The sequence below is a fragment of the Mobula birostris genome, chromosome 12, assembly GCF_030028105.1.
Source record: "Mobula birostris isolate sMobBir1 chromosome 12, sMobBir1.hap1, whole genome shotgun sequence".
NCBI classification, from domain to species: Eukaryota; Metazoa; Chordata; class Chondrichthyes; order Myliobatiformes; family Myliobatidae; genus Mobula; species Mobula birostris.
The window spans coordinates 58,452,649-58,469,537 of NC_092381.1; the positions used below are offsets into that span (position 1 = coordinate 58,452,649).

The following is a 16,889-nucleotide window of genomic DNA, read 5'->3' on the forward strand; positions in this document are numbered from 1 at the left end:
AACCTTGAAGCCACGAGCCATCTGAACATCCCCCATCCCACAACCTTACTAATGCATGGGATATCTGTGTTACTTCATGTGGTTGTTAAACCCCTCAACAACACTGTTTTGGGTGCGCTAGAATTTTAGAACTTTAAAAGTAGAAGATAAATGTTACAAATCTGTATTCTTAATAGCAGGTTTAATCTATTGGGATAGCATAAGATTTTGCCGAAATAATTCCTTAAGAATTGTGGGAATAGTGGATTCACACCTGGGTAGAATTCTCTGCTTGTTTGATCTTTCTAAATTGCCGTTTCAGCAGAGGTCACTGGATAATGATTAGCAGGCTGTCAAACTGGAGCACTGGGTATGAGAATAGCATGACCCACTTCAATAAATACTTCAGAGATTTGATTGAAGAAATGGATTTCATGTGGTTGATAGTTTGTAATCATAGCTAGAATCTTTGATTAAGACTAACAGTGTAATTAAGATCAATATTGCATATGGTTATCAGAGTATTATTTCCCTTCTTTGCTTCAATATGTAGCTTCCAATTAAGTGAAATTAGCTGCAAAAGAATTCTGTAACATGCCACGTGGCAGTACCACAACCAGCTGACTGGGGTAATGCATTAACCAATATATATTCCCTTCTCTACTCAGCAATCTCCAATTCCCTTACTAATCCCAATATTTTTCTTTTTAGTGCTGTTATTGTATTTCCTATGGTTACTGCTGTATTCAGTAACGATTGGAAAAATCAATCAGCAAAAGTCTGCAGTGACTGTACGTAGCTGCTTCAATAAAATGACATATCAATATAGCCTATTAAAGGATCACTAGAATTATTCTGAAGCACTTTAAACACGAACAATATAGATACTTTTAAAACATCTCTGCAAAAGTACATGATAGGTAGAGTAGAGGTTGAGGCAATTCAAAGCAGTTTAGGTAATTAACTATGGGAATGAGTCCTAGGAAAGGGTGCAGATGCAGTTAATACCAAGCAATGCAAAATAACTCCTCAGGACTGAACTCATAAGGAGTGGTCTATGGGTTGAAGGCCAGTGATCCTGGTGGACTGACATCAGGCTGGCAAGTGCTGTGGGCAAAGACTCGTGAGGACCTGGGCTGGTAACCCTCCCAGACTGGCGAGTCCCCCAGGTCAGCGCACTGCGGGATCGCAGGAAACATTGTGGACATGCTACGTTGGGACGGACTGTGTGGCAACACGTGTGGGCTTCCCCAGCACATCCTGAGGTTGAGTTGGGTGCTGACATAAATGATGCATTTCACTGAATATTTCAAAGTATACTGTATGTGATAAATAAATGAATCTGAAAACTGAATACTCCTCCTCAGCGAGATCTTGCAATCGCTCTCCAACACAAATGATGAAGATATTTTCCCAGCTGCTAAACACCTCCTGAATACAATTAATGCCAATTGATACATACAGGTACAATAATGTTCAGTTTTAATCTTTCACACATGGCTTCTTGACCATTCTTGGAATTCTGAAATTAATACTAGTATCAATTTCATTACAACTATTTTAGTATCACGTCTCCTATTATCTGCAGTAAAGTGGAGACAGTGGAAATGCTGGCAGTGTTGGTTGCGTTGCAATGGGTGGAGAAAGCTAGACAAGTCAAAGTGTTGATATGCTCAGATTCATCCTCAGTTCTGGCAAGTTTAAGGTCTATTCACTCAAACAGTCAGCAAGATGTACTTTATGAAGTCCTTCAGTCAGTCACAAGAATTGCAAATCTGGGAGGTCAGGTAAAATTTCTATGGGTTCCAGCACATGTAGAAGTGAAGGGGAATGAGAGGGTAGATGAGTTGGTAAAGAGGGCATTAAAAGAAGAAAATATAGAAATGCACACTATTATCACTAAAGCATAGGTTAAGTGTGTAATCTGAGAAAAAAATCAACCAAGTGTGGCAAGAAAGATGGGAAAGGGAGGCATTTATATCAAATACAAAAGAGTGGGTAGGTAGTGGAAACAGAAGAGGAAACTGTGTGGACTAGGTTAAGGCTGGGGCATTGTGCATTAAACAAAACATTGAAAATGATAGGGAAACACCAGACAGGATTGTGTGAGGAATGTCAGGAAGAGGAGTCAGTAGAACATGTAGTTCTGAGTTGCAGGAAGTATGGGATACAGAGAGAGATGATGAGAATCAATCTAAGGGAGTTGGGGGTGGAGGAATTCACATTAAAATGGTTGCTGGGCATGGGTGAGAGAGCACAGGTCAGGGTATTTTTAGCTTTCTTGAGGGGTACAAGGGTTTTTTTTTAATAGAATATGATGGATAACCACGAATAGGGTACTAGGATTTCCAAAGATGGAAGGATAAAGTGTAGGTTAGGGTATGTGTGTGCGTGTGACTGGGTGAAGGGATTTAGAATGCAAGTCTATTGCAGAAGGTGGCAGCAATACACCATTAATCTGGGTGCCAACCGCCGTAAAACAAGACGGAGAAGAAGTAGAATCTGCAGTAAAGATTCTAGGAATAACAACACACTCTCTTTAATCTGGGATTCTGTCAGGGAAACAAGTTTTTATTGAGCAGATTAATATAGTGAAAATAGTTGGTTAATTAAACTCCACAGAAAGAATGCTTGCTGAGTGTGAGAGTACGTGAGAGAGAGCAAAAGAGAAGATTGCAGATGTGTGGCTACGAGCAAGCACTGGAAAGAAGTTCAATTTGAGCTTTTTGAGCAATGCCCATTTCGTGATATAAGAGAGCTTGACAATGCTGCTTTCCAAAAAGCAGTATTAAGGAGGTATATAATGTTTTAATACTGAGAAATAATGCAATTGAAATTCCAAGCCTTTGACACCATTAGATTGTCTATAAAGCTTAACTAAACTGCAAATGATCTTAAAGGAAAGAAACCTATCATGAAAATAAATATAGACCATACAATTAGACCACATGGCACATTGAGTCTTCTCCACAATTCAACTGTGGCTGACTTGCAAACACGAGGAAATCTGCAGATGCTGGAGTTTCAAGCAAAACACATAAAAATTGCTGGTGAACGCAGCATCTCTAGGAAGAGGTACAGTCAACGTTTCAGGCTGAGACCCTTCATCAGGACTAACTAAAGAAAGAGCTAGTAAGAGATTTGAAAGTGGGAGGGGTAGGGAGAGATCCAAAGTGATAGGAGAAGACAGGAGGGGGAGGGATGGAGCCAAGAGCTAGCCAGTTGATTGGCAAAAGGGATATGAGAGGATCATGGGTCAGGAGGCCCAGGGAGAAAGACAAGGGGGAGAACCCAGAGGATGGGCAAGGGGTATAGTCAGAGGGACAGAGGGAGAAAAAAGAGAGACAGAAAAAGAATGTGTGTATATAAATAAATAATGGATGGGGTACGAGGGGGAGGTGGGGCATTAGCGAAAGTTTGAGAAGTCAATGTTCATGCCATCAGGTTGGAGGTTAGCCAGACGGAATATAAAGTGTTGTTCCTCCAACCTGAGTGTGGCTTCATCCTTACAATAGAGGAGGCCGTGGATAGACATATCAGAATGGGAATGGGACGTGGAACTAAAATGTGTGGCCACTGGGAGATCCTGCTTTCTCTGGCGGACAGAGCGTAGGTGTTCAGCAAAACAATCTCCCAGTCTGCGTCTGGTGTGGCCAATGTATAGAAGGCTGCATCGGGAGCACTGGGTGCAGTATATCACCCCAACCGACTCACAGGTGAAGTGTCGTCTCACCTGGAAGGACTGTCTGGGGCCCTGAATGGTGGTGAGGTGGGAAGCGTAAGGGCATGTGTCGCAAAATGGTCTCCCAGTCTGTATCGGGTCTCGCCAATATATAGAAGGCCGCATCGGGAGCACCGGACGCACTGGGAGCTGACTTGCCTTCCTTCTCAACTCCATTGTCCTGCCTTTTCCCCATAACTGCTGACACCTTGATTAATCAAGAACCTATCACCTTCCACTTTAAATACACCCAATGACTTGGTCGCCATATCTATCTGTGGTAATGAAATTCATGGATTCACCATCACCTGGTTAAAGAAATTACTCATCTCTGTTCCAAAGGGATGTCCTTGTATTCTGAATCCTAGAGTCTAGACTAGGATTCATGATCCTAGACACCCCCACTCTTGGAAACATGTTCACTCTGTGCAGGCCTGTAAATATTCCATAGGTTTCAATGAGAACCCCCTCAATCTACTAAACCTCCAGAGAGTATAGGCCTAGGGCTACCAAATGCTCCACATATATTAATACTTCCATTCCCCGGATCATTCTCATGAACCTCACAAGAACCTGTCCTTACCTAGTTAGTTACTGTACATGGAGCTCCAATGTCACGCCCATATCTCCTAAAAAGGTCTATGAATTAAAAAAGGAGGGAGAGAGAAACCGGGGAATTATAGACCGGTTAGCCTAACATCGGTGGTGGGGAAAATGCTAGAGTCAGTTATCAAAGATGTGATAACAGCACATTTGGAAAGTGGTGAAATCATCGGACAAAGTCAGCATGGATTTGTGAAAGGAAAATCATGTCTGACGAATCTCATAGAATTTTTTGAGGATGTAACTAGTAGAGTGGATAGGGGAGAACCAGTGGATGTGGTATATTTGGATTTTCAAAAGGCTTTTGACAAGGTCCCACACAGGAGATTAGTGTGCAAACTTAAAGCACACACAGTATTGGGGGTATAGTATTGATGTGGATAGAGAATTGGTTGGCAGACAGGAAGCAAAGAGTGGGAATAAACGGAACCTTTTCAGAATGGCAGGCAGTGACTAGTGGGGTACCGCAAGGCTCAGCGCTGGAACCCCAGTTGTTTACAATATATATTAATGACTTAGATGAGGGAATTAAATGCAGCATCTCCAAGATTGCAGATGACACGAAGCTGGGCGGTAGTGTTAGCTGTGAGGAGGATGCAGGGTGGCTTGGATAGGTTAGGTGAGTGGGCAAATTCATGGCAGATGCAATTTAATGTGGATAAATGTGAGGTTATCCACTTTGGTGACAAGAACAGGAAAACAGATTATTATCTGAATGGTGGCCGATTAGGAAAAGGGGAGGTGCAACGAGACCTGGGTGTCATTATACACCAGTCATTGAAAGTGGGCATGCAGGTACAGCAGGCGGTGAAAAAGGCGAATGGTATGCTGGCATTCATAGCAAGAGGATTTGAGTACAGAGGCAGGGAGGTACTACTGCAGTTGTACAAGGCCTTGTTGAGACCGCACCTGGAGTATTGTGTGCAGTTTTGGTCCCCTAATCTAAGGAAAGACATTCATGCTATAGAGGGAGTACAAAGAAGGTTCACCAAATTGATTCCTGGGATGGTAGGACTTTCATATGATGAAAGACTGGATCGACTAGGCTTATACTGGTTGGAATTTAGAAGATTGAGGGGGGGATCTTATTGAAACGTATAAAATCCTAAAGGGATTGGACAGGCTAGATGCAGGAAGATTGTTCCCGATGTTGGGGAAGTCCAGAACGAGGGGTCACAGTTTGAGGATAAAGGGGAAACCTTTTAGGACCGAGATTAGGAAAAACTTCTTCACACAGAGAGTAGTGAATCTGTGGAATTCTCTGCCACAGGAAACAGTTGAGGCCAGTTCATTGGTTATATTTAAAAGGGAGTTAGATATGGCCGTTGTGGCTAAAGGGATCAGGGGGTATGGAGGGAAGGCTGGTACAGGGTTCTGAGTTGGATGATCAGCCATGATCATACTGAATGGCGGTGCAGGCTCGAAGGGCTGAATGGCCTACTCCTACACCTATTTTCTATGAATTGCATCAATGTACTAGCAGCAGGAAAAGCAGATAGTCCATCATAACCTTCTCAGTTTAGCTAACAATGTATAACAAACGTTAAATTTGTCAATCATGCCTACATCCTGAGAATAAATGTGCTTTTATAATTCCTGAGCTGTTAATAAACACATAGTTTCACATGTATCTCTTTGGGAGACTGAATACAGCCAAGATCTGAAGCACCAGGAGAACAAACTTTGTGAAGTCACCTGTCTTGCAGCAACAAATTTCGGAGTACTTCTTGTTTGTAGGTTGGAGCAGGCTAGTAAGTATACTGCCTGGAAAAGCTAATGTCCATTAACACACATTATGAAACAAATATGGTCCTAATTAAGTTATAATGGTTACTAAAACAAAGCTTTCTTAAAAACTTGAAATGTTACTTTTTGGAAAGTCATGTACATGATTTCTCTTTACATTTTGTGGCAGCTGACAAGATGGCAGGACTGTGTGAAACCCCATGGTCATGTCTCAAATCCAAAGATACAGTGCAAACTCACTTATTTTGGAATTATAAAGGCTCATTTTATAAACACACACTACCTTCAGTGTGGTTTCTATTTGAAATTTGTTCTACAGATTTATGAATGTCTCTTCGGTGTCTTTGGTGATGGAATTTTCATCACGTACACTGTAAAGATTACTGGAATTTTTTGAAATAAAAAGTACATTTCCTAATTCCAAATTGTTAATATGAATTATACTCAACAGTTCCAGCATTGATCCTTAGGGAGCACCACATCCCATGCTTCTGTACATTAAGTAACAAGCCTTTGTCTCTCTGCTTTCTGTCCTAAAGCCAACAAACTATTCATTCTGCTTAGAACAAAAATTTGTCAATAACTGGAGACAAGTGTTGGAGATACTCAGTTGGTCAAGCAGAGAGAATGGAGAGAGAAACAGAGTCAATTGATATGTTTAATTACATTTCTGTTAATTTACCCTTGATTTCCAAAAATGAGTGGATGTAATCTGTCTGGATTAGGGGTATAATTCCAGGACAGTTCAACTCAATTTAGTAATGTACAGTCAGATTCATGAAAAGGAAGAATGTTGAAACTGACAATAACAGTCAACTACATTTTTAAACATAAAGAGCGACTGAATTTCAGCCACCAGACATCATGGAAACAAAACAGCATGGATTTAAACCTTTGGTCTATTGAATGCCTTTTGGAATTGCATTAATTTTGAGTTTCATTATTGTATTTTAAAAAACACAGTTATATAAATTCTGACCTCATCTTCAGGTTACATATGCACCTAACTGAGTAAATACTGAAACATGGTAATTACGTACTATTCCTCCACTTTGCTATATTGCACGTGGTAATATCCTATAAATCCGTACTGTCCCAATTCCTTTCCAGATCATCTCTTTATTATTAATTTACCTAGGAATGTTTTTATGTACCTGGATAAACTGATTTTATAATCCTTTTACATTTTCCTAATGATTTCAGTCTTATATTTTCTTTGCATTCTCCTACATCATCCATTTTCTGCTGCTGAAACACAGATGTACCTCTCACCTGGACCACACTTTACTTTTATGTGCTAATTCATCCACTTGTTCCTCTAGTATTTGTTCTGTTCGTTTTTCAGAATATTCTTCTTTATAAATCCAATTTTGAAATAATAAAAAAAATATTCATGCAGATTTCTTGTACCATCCAAAAGTTTCATCACCTCTCTATCAATATAGAGTGCATTCCAGTTAATTAGGTCATCGGTTAATTGGGGCAGCTACTTATATGGGACAACTCTTAAAGGACAAAAATTAATTGAGAAAATAGCTGGGATTCCTTTCATTTATTTGGGACACTATGCCACTTATTGGGACAGGAGATGGTTGCTGAACAGTTTCTAACTAGTGTCAGTCCCATGAACTTCAAACTCAGAATCGGGTTTACTCTCACTGGCATATGTCATGAAATGTATTGTTATGCGGCAGCAATACATAATAAAAATGTAAATTACAGTAAGTATGTATATATTAAAAAAGTTAAATTAAATAAGTAGAGCAAATATAAAAGTAGTGAGGTAGTGCTCATGGGTTCAATGTCCATTCAGAAATCTGATGGCAGAGGGGAAGAAGCTGTTCCTGAATCATTGTGTATGTGCCTTTAGGTTCCTGTACCTCCTTCCTGATGTTAGCAATGAGAAGACAGCAAGCTCTAGGTGATGGGGGTCCTTAATGATGGATGCCAACTTTTTGAGACATCACTCCCTGAAGATGTCCTGGATGCTGAATGATGGAGTTGACTGAGTTTTCAACTTCCTGCAACTTATTTCAATCCTGTGCAATGCCACCCCCACCCCCAACCCCATGCCAGATGGTAATGTAGTTGCTGTCATGCTTTCTTTGTAACTACATTGATATATTGGGCCCAGGATACATTGTCAGAGATGCTGACACCCAGGAATTTGACATTGATCTCCCTTTCCACTTCTGATCCCTTGATAAGGACTGGTGTGTGTTCCCTCATCTTACACTTGCCGAAGTCCACAATCAACACTTTAGTCTTACTGACGTTAAGTGCAAGGTTGTTGCTGCGACCAGCTGATCTATCTTGCTCTTGTACGCCTTCTCATTTTCATGGCCGTTGGACACTACAGTGCTTAGAACGAACAGTTCGTAAATAATGTCAGTTGTATGTGTTTGTGTTCAAAAAGCAGTGATTTTTGTTGGTGAGAATAAGCAGTAAGACAATTCAGAACTGATTTTCTCATTGCATTTTCAAACATTCAGGCTAGGAGATGCTAGAAATGGCTGGGATTGAAAATCAAACCATTTCACTACCTCAGTAAGTTAGGAACTACGAAGAAACAGAAGGTATCGACAACCATGTTAAATGTTACAATGAAAATGAAGATCTGGAGGATGCAATCATCAAAAGGATTGCATGCAGGCCGTCCATTGTCTATGGTTATTTGGCTGATTTAGTTCATTTACAGTCAATCAAAAGAACATGGCTGTATACAGTGGATTAATTAGGAATAATACAGTTCTATAGAATTCTAGTAATATTGAAAGTGTTTGATTTGTTCTGTTTTTAATTTAAATACATAATCTATTAGTTAAACGATAGTTTCTCTTTTTATACATTTATACCTATGAAACTTTGACTAGTTGGGGCAGCTGTTTATTTGGGCCAAAATGTACTGTTCCTGGTGTGTCCCGATTAACCAGAATCCACTGCATATTGTTATTTTTCATTGTTGTCACAGGCTTTTACTGAACTGGAAAGAAGCTTTCCCTTTTCTAAAGTGCTTTTTGCATGAGCCAAAATGTAAGAGTGTTTTTTTTCTAGTATTATTGTAAGCAGGAGAAAACAACATACAGGTTAAAACATGCTGGTTACAAATCCATTCATAAAGCTAATTCATAGCAGGTTGAGTTAATATCATTCATTGCTCTTATACCGTACTTGATCTGTGCCATGACTCATTATTACCCCGTAACACATGTGTCATGTACTCAATAATAGTCCAAACATTTTAATACATGTAAAATATCTCAACTTTTGTCAGCTTATTATTTCCAGTTCATCAAGATGTGTGCTAACTTATTTACTGTTAGCTTGTGCTCCATGAGTAAAGATGGCAGATAACTCAAAATTAATTTTACAAGGATCCTTAAAATTCTCTAGACCAACAGATATTTATCCCATTGAGCAAAGTTGAATTTGACCCTATTACCAGAAATGAAAGGACAAAATTTAAATCCAATTCACAGAAATGCTCAAAGTTAATTTACTTAATTCTGTAATGAAAAATGAATAGTTTGTCAGAACAGCAACTGAGTTTTAGACCATGTTCATATTACACACATGTAGACAGGCTAAAAGATGTTACAGAAATTTATATTGCTTTAAGATTCATGTAACTGCACGGTCACATTAGTAGTATTAGGGTATTCTTGGGTAGTCTCTGGTATTCCATTATCACTTCTATTCATAGCTATCATAAAATTCGTAACATGCCTTATTACCATTACATCAAATTTTTAAACCCTTACCGCTCGACGGATGAGGTTACTCGTCGGGTGCGCTCTCCTTCCCAGGACTATTGCCAAGTACACTGAGCCATGAGCAATCTTGTTTCAAAGCTGAAAAATGTATCAAAAAGTAACCATAAAACTTTAGACCTTTACCATATGCTTGAATGCCCTGAAACCCCATCCAATACCCCAAGCATCTCATAAGTGAGATAATCTTCAATGTGGTTGAAGGGGGAGAGGGAACACGAAAATGATTCCATAAGTGTTGATGTTCCTTACAGCATGACAGTATTCCTTAAATTTGGCGTTTACAGCTATTGACATTCAACTCTGAATGGTTCAATATCTATCATGATAAATCATGAATACTTTATGAGACAGACAACTTTTGCTTACCTGAAGGATACACAAAGACCATAAAGCATATTCTGGCATGAGATGAGAAAACTGCTAATAACTTAGTTATAAAGATGTAGAAAATGCTACTGAGTGCTATATATTTTGGAACAAATAATTGCTAAATATTTGTGCACTGAAGACTGCAACTTATTTGTATTTAGTCTTTTTAAGTTCTTGGATTGTGGTTCAGCTGTCACAATGAAAAATTATTTTAAATACTACCTCTGATTTTTTTATTATTTAATTCAAGACAAATCAGCAGCTATTTTCGCTTAAACGTGCGGAACTACTATTTTTTTTAATTTCCAGTCACAATATCATATGTGCTCCTCTAATACCAAAAACATTTAATACTTCTTGGTCAGTACTTCCAAGGGTGGAGGAATTCTTTATTGGGAACTTGCCAAATTAAATCAATGCTAATGTTCCATGGATATTAGAATTACCTGTAAAGTTCATAATGAGTGTGTCTGCATTATATTTTAAGGATTTTAAAAATCTTTCTACTGTAAATAGAGCATACTTTGCTGATTCTTGCTTTTCCCAGTCCAAGGTCTATTGCAGCATTGTCTTTGTTACTATGAATCAGATCACTGGGCTGCAAGAACTAGGGATTAAACCACATACCTTTCTAATTTATTGCTAAAATTCCAAACTAAACAATTTTACATTTTCATAGCACAAAAGCAAAAGGTTGATGCTAATTTCTTAAGTAATTATTTAAGTTAAACCCAGATATAATGACCAGAGTTTTTGACTTTGCAATTTTCTCTTTGTTAAAATGAAGAGTAATAAACATTAAATCCGCAGACTCCTGGTGTGCAAGGTTTGGATAACTGTGTATATTTTGATTCTATACTTTACATTTCTTTCCATCCTCTCCTAAAAACTGTTAATTCAAAATTGCATAAGATTTCTGATACACCGGCAGTCTCCCATTGTTAATCCTTCTTTATATTTTAGGAAGTGATGGCGGAATTAAAACACCATTTTAGTGTCAAAGCCATTTTATAATCAGTCAGCCTTCCATCAGTTGTTATAGAAATCTGATTTGAAGCAGAAATTCTTGCCAATTATCCATTCTCTACTCTAAGAACTATTATAGCATCCTTCTTATTACCCTGACTTAGATCACTAGTTTGCACAGAGCTGGGATTCAACTGCAAACCTCTTCAGTTTATTACTAGAATTACACCTCATTCAACTGGGAATAAACCATGGTTATTGTACATTGCATATTAGGTTACACCACAAACACATACCTAAAATAACTCAATTTTCATTTTGGATTAGCTGAGATACTACTAGATACTGGGCCGTACATTTTAAGCTGTATGGTCCAATGCAGTCAAGGGGAAAAACAGCGAACATTTTCTGAATACGCTCAGTGGGGAAGTTGGGGTGGGGTGGAAGACAGAGAGGTACATGTTGGAAAATAAACACAGATGCCTGTCTGCTATAACTTGAACTGCTATAGCATTTATTAAGCAGGGCTTCCACCAGTGGTGCAGTGCTAGCTGGAGCGTGTCCGGCACATCTTTAAGAAGAAAGCCGAAATAAACAAGCTAATTAATTAGGTGCCGCCCAGGGTGATTTGAGTATCTCAGAAACTGCTGATCTCCTGGGATTTTTATGCACAAAAGACTCTGGAGTTTACAAAGAATGGTGCCAAAAACAAAAAAAAAATCCAGCGAGTGGATTTAACAAGATGTTTTCGATCACAGAACAGCCACTCGCTGGAGAAACACAAGGTGATAGGTGAAACCTGGATGGGGAAGGATGCAAAAACAGCTGAGAAGTTGATTGGTGAAAGAGACAGAAGCCCATGGAAGAAAGAAAAGGGGGGAGGAGCACCAGAGGGAGGCAATGGGCGGGTAAGAAGATAAGGTGAGAGAGGGAAAAAGGCATGGGGAATGGTGAAGGTGGCATTACCGGAGGTTTGAGAAATCGATGTTCATGCCATCAGGTTGGAGGCTACTCAAACGGAATATAAGGTGTTGTTCCTCCAACCTAAGTGTGCCTCATCACCACAGTGGAGGAGGCCATGGATGGATATATCGGAATGGGAATTGGAAGTGGAATTAAAATGGGTGGCCACTGGGAGATTCCACTTTTTCTGTTGGACAGAGCATAGGTGCTCAGTGAAACAGTTTCCCAGTCTACATCGGGTCTCACTGATATACAGGAGGCCACACCGGGAGCACCAAACACAGTATATGACCCCAACGGACTCACAGATGAAGAATCGCCTAACCTGGAAGGAGTGTTTGGGGCCCTGAATGGTAGTGAGTGAGGAAGTGTAGGAGGCAGATGTAGCACTTGTTCCACTTGCAAGGACAAGTGCTAGGAGGGAGATCAGTAGGGAGGGATGAATAGACGAGGAAGTCACGTAGGGCGCGATCCCTGCGGAAAGCAGAAATTGGAGGGGAGTAAAAGATGTGCTTGGTGGTGGGATCTCATTGGCGGTGGCAGAAGTTTTAGCAAATTATGTGCTGGACGTGGAGGCTGGAGGGGTGATAGGTGAGGCCAAAAGGAACCCTACCCTTGCAACACACACAAAAAATGCTGGTGAATGCAGCAGACCAGGCAGCATCTCTAGGAAGAGGTACAGTCGACATTTCCGGCCAAGACCCTTCGTCAGGACTAACTGAAAGAAGAGATAGTAAGAGATTTGAAAGTGGGAGGGGAAGGGGGAATCCGAAATGATAGGAGAAGACAGGAGGGGGAGGGATGGAGCTAAGAGCTGGCCAGTTGATTGGCAAAAGGGATACAAGGCTGGAGAAGGGAGAGGATCATGGGACGGGAAGCCGAAGGAGAAAGAAAGGGGGAGGGCAGCCCAGAGAATGGAGAGCAGGCAAGGAGATATAGTGAGAGGGACAGAGGGAGAAAAAAGAGAGAGAGAAAAAAGAGGAATAAATAAATAAATGAGGGATGGGGTACAAAGTGGAGGAGGGGCAGTAACGGAAGCTAGAGAAGTCAATGTTCATGCCATCAGGTTGGAAGCTACACAGATGGAATATAAGGCACTGTTCCTCCATCCTTCCCTCCCTCCTTCTTTCTGCTTTCCGTGGGGATCTCTCCCTATGTGACTCCCTTGTCCATTCGTATCCCCCCATCCCTCCCCACTGATCTTCCTCCTGGCACTTATCCTTGTAATCGGGACAAGTGCTACACGTGCCCTTACACTTCCTCCCTCACCACCATGCAGAGCCCCAGACGGTCCTTCCAGGTGAGGCGACACTTCACCTGTGAGTCGGCTGGGGTGATATACTGCGTCCGGTGCTCCTGATGTGGCCTTCTATATATTGGCGAGACCCGATGCAGATTGGGTGATCGTTTCGCTGAACACCTACGCTCTGTCTGTCAGAGAAAACAGGATCTCCCAGTGGCCACACATTTTAATTCCACGTCCCATTCCCATTCTGATATGTCTATCCATGGCCTCCTCTACTGTCAGAATGAAGCCACACTCAAGTTAGAACAACAACACCTTATATTCTGTCCGGGTAGCCTCCAACCTGATGGCATGAACATTGACTTCTCTAACTTCCGCTAATGCCCCTCCTCCCCTTCGTACCCCATCCCTTATTTACTTATTTCCCCCCTCTCTCTTTTTTCCCTCTCTGTCCCTCTCACTATAACTCCTTGCCTGCTCTCCATCCTCTGGGCTGCCCTCCCCCTTTCTTTCTCTCGAGGCTTCCCGTCTCATGATCCTCTCCCTTCTCCAGCCTCGTATCCCTTTTGCCAATCAACTTTCCAGCTCTTAGCTCCATTCCTCCCCCTCCTGTCTTCTCCTATCATTTCGGATCTCCCCCTCCCCCTCTTGAATCTCTTACTAGCTCTTCTTTCAGTTAGTCCTGACGAAGGGTCTCGGCCCGAAAGGTCGACTGTACTTCTTCCTATATATGCTGCCTGGCCTGCTGCGTTCGCCAGCAATTTTTGTGTGTGTTGCTTGAATTTCCAGCATCTGCAGATTTCCTCATGTTTGGGAACCCTATCCCTGGTCGGGTGGCAGGAGGATGGAGTAAGAGCAGACGGGCATGAAATGGGGGAGATGCAGTTGAGGACAGCGTTGATGGTGGAGGAAAGGAAGCCCCTTTCTTTGAAAAAGGAGGATATCTCCTTTGTTCAAGAATGAAAAGCCTCATCCTGAGAGCAGATGCGGTGGAGACAGAATTGAGAGAAGGGGATGGCGTTTTTACAAGTTACAGGGTGGGATGAGGTGTAGTCCAGGAAACTGTGAGAGTCTGTGGACTTATAATAGACATCAGTAAATAAGCTGTTTCCAGAGGTAGAGACAGTGAATTTGAGAAAGGGGAGAGAGGTGTTGGAAATGTAAATTTGAGGGCAGGGTGGGAGTTGGAGGCAAAGTGGATGAAGTTGGCCAGTTCAGCATGGGTGCGGGAAGCAGCACCCTTTCCGGCTCAATGAGCCCACATCGGCCAATTACACCCATGTGAGCCATTAACCTACTAATAACTCTTCCTTCAGTTAGTCCTGACGAAGGATCTCGGCCTGAAACGTCGACTGTACCTCTTCCTAGAGTTGCTGCCTGGCCTGCTGCGTTCACCAGCAACTTTGATGTGTGTTGTCTGTGAAATGTGGGAGGAAACAGGAGCACCCATTGGTCACGAGAAGAACATACAAACTCCCTACAGACATCTGCAGAATTGAACGTAGGTCACTGGCAATACGATAGCTTTATGCGAACCACTATGCCCTGGAAATTAGCAGTTATAATGTTCAATGGAGATCAAAATAGGATTGGAGATTAATGTAAAGGTTTAGAGTTGTTGAATTGTGGATGTAAGTTTGAAGGGATAGTGCTGAGCCACAGATATTAATGTGTATGATTTGCTAAAATATAAACAAAACAAATGATATCAATGGCCATGACAAAACCTTTGGAACATTGAGTTAGAATCACAATGACTGGAGACTAATATATCTACACATATATTAGTCTCCAGTCTCAATATCATTTGTGCTCTTCTAAATTGAATACTTTTGATAATTATTGGCCAGTACTCCTGAGACAGAGGAATTCCTTATTGGGGATTTGTCAAAATTAATCTTAATTAACTTTACATCAATTTTAATGCTTGGCAAATTAGAAATACCAGCAGAGTTCACAATACCATGAGTGCGTCTGAATTTCATTTTAAGGTTTTTATGTACATTGTACTAATTTTTCTTGAATATCCTTTATTTAGACCAAATTTCTCCTAAGTACAATGACCCAAATCATTGGAATGCACGGACTAAGGTTTAATAATGAACCATTTGAATTTATGACAAGTATTTGAAAATATATAAATTTTCATTTTCACAGCACAAGAGCAAAATGATTCCGTTAACTTCTTCTAAATTATGTAATTTCACAGAAATATAGAATTATAATGACCAGAATTTTTGACTTTACGTTCTCCAGACTGCAATCACCTCCTTGTTAAACTATTCCACTGTGTGAGCACAAAGGGAGAGTATGAAAGTGAATGAATGCAACTGTCAGATCTTTTTTTTCTGAAGCTGATTATGGATGCCATCACAAAACAGTGCTATACTTAACTGATAATCAGCAAATGCATACCACTGTTAAGGGAAGTTTAAAAGGGACTGCAGCCTATTTGGACTTGGTCCCTTTATATTAGAAGATGTAGCAGATTAGTGATTTCGAAATATTCCTAATGAGCCACTGCCTTATTAGCAGGAGATGCTAGAAGTGTAAAATAGCTACTTGCCATTGGCTCAGCTCTTGGTAGGTGAGTCCTGCAACCATTCGTGGTACCAAGGTTACTACACTGTGCTGCATTTATGTGGTTCCGATTTACGGGGCCGAACCTGCTGGCAGAACGCATCCTTGTCTCAAGGGGAAGGGCCCTCCCAGGAACGTGTGTAATGTAATAAGACCACGTGGGTGGTCACCAAAGCAGCTACACTCAGAAAACAGCACAGAAATCCTTGGACAAGCCAGTTTTTCTCTTTTTCAAAACTGTCAAGTTCTTTTTTAAATACAAGAAATTCAGCAGTTGCTGGAAACCCAAAGCAACACACACAAAATGCTGGAGGAACTCAGCAGGTATTCATATGCTTTGGACTTGTCCGAGTCTTGAAAAATATTGGAAGGAAGTTTTTCAAACTTTTTCTTCACTTTTCAAAGACAATTTTAAGCCTAATTCTCTGACGGCTCTATTCGGTATTGTTGCAGGACAAGATAACAAGTTGAAGACATCAGATTTACATATTTTGGCCCTTAGCTCTCTTATAGCTAGGGAGGGCGCTTTTGTTTAAATGGAAAGATGTTTCTCCTGCTATTCATGCTCAATGGTTATATGATGTTATGTCATGCTTAGACTTAGAGAAGATTCATTGTTCCATTTCTGAATCTTGTCAAGACTTTCAAACATTGTGCGGACTCTCTGAATTATTTTCAAAACTTTCAAAACCCTCAATTCATTGTTTAAATTTAGATGTTGGCTATTATTAATTTTAATTATACGAGAAGGTATTTTACCTTTTTTTTCTCCTTAATAAACAGCTTCGGTCTTGGTAGGGGTTACATTCTTTTTTTTGTAATAACTTAGTATATTTCAATATAACTTTGACTAACCTACATGAATACTGGGTAATGAGATTGTTATTATGAATAGATATAATGTAATTGGTAGTTTTTTTTACCTTTATATACACTTTCTTGT

General features: G+C 40.5%; 1 protein-coding gene across 1 annotated transcript in view; it reads right to left on the reverse strand.

Annotated features, from left to right (window-relative positions):
- lrrc7 (leucine rich repeat containing 7) overlaps positions 1–16,889 on the reverse strand; it is a 631,001-nt gene that overhangs the window by 326,571 nt on the left and 287,541 nt on the right. Inside the window, exon 5 of the mRNA XM_072273841.1 lies at positions 9,811–9,900. The gene's annotated coding sequence lies outside the window, so the exon portion shown is untranslated. The remainder of the gene's footprint in view (positions 1–9,810; positions 9,901–16,889) is intronic.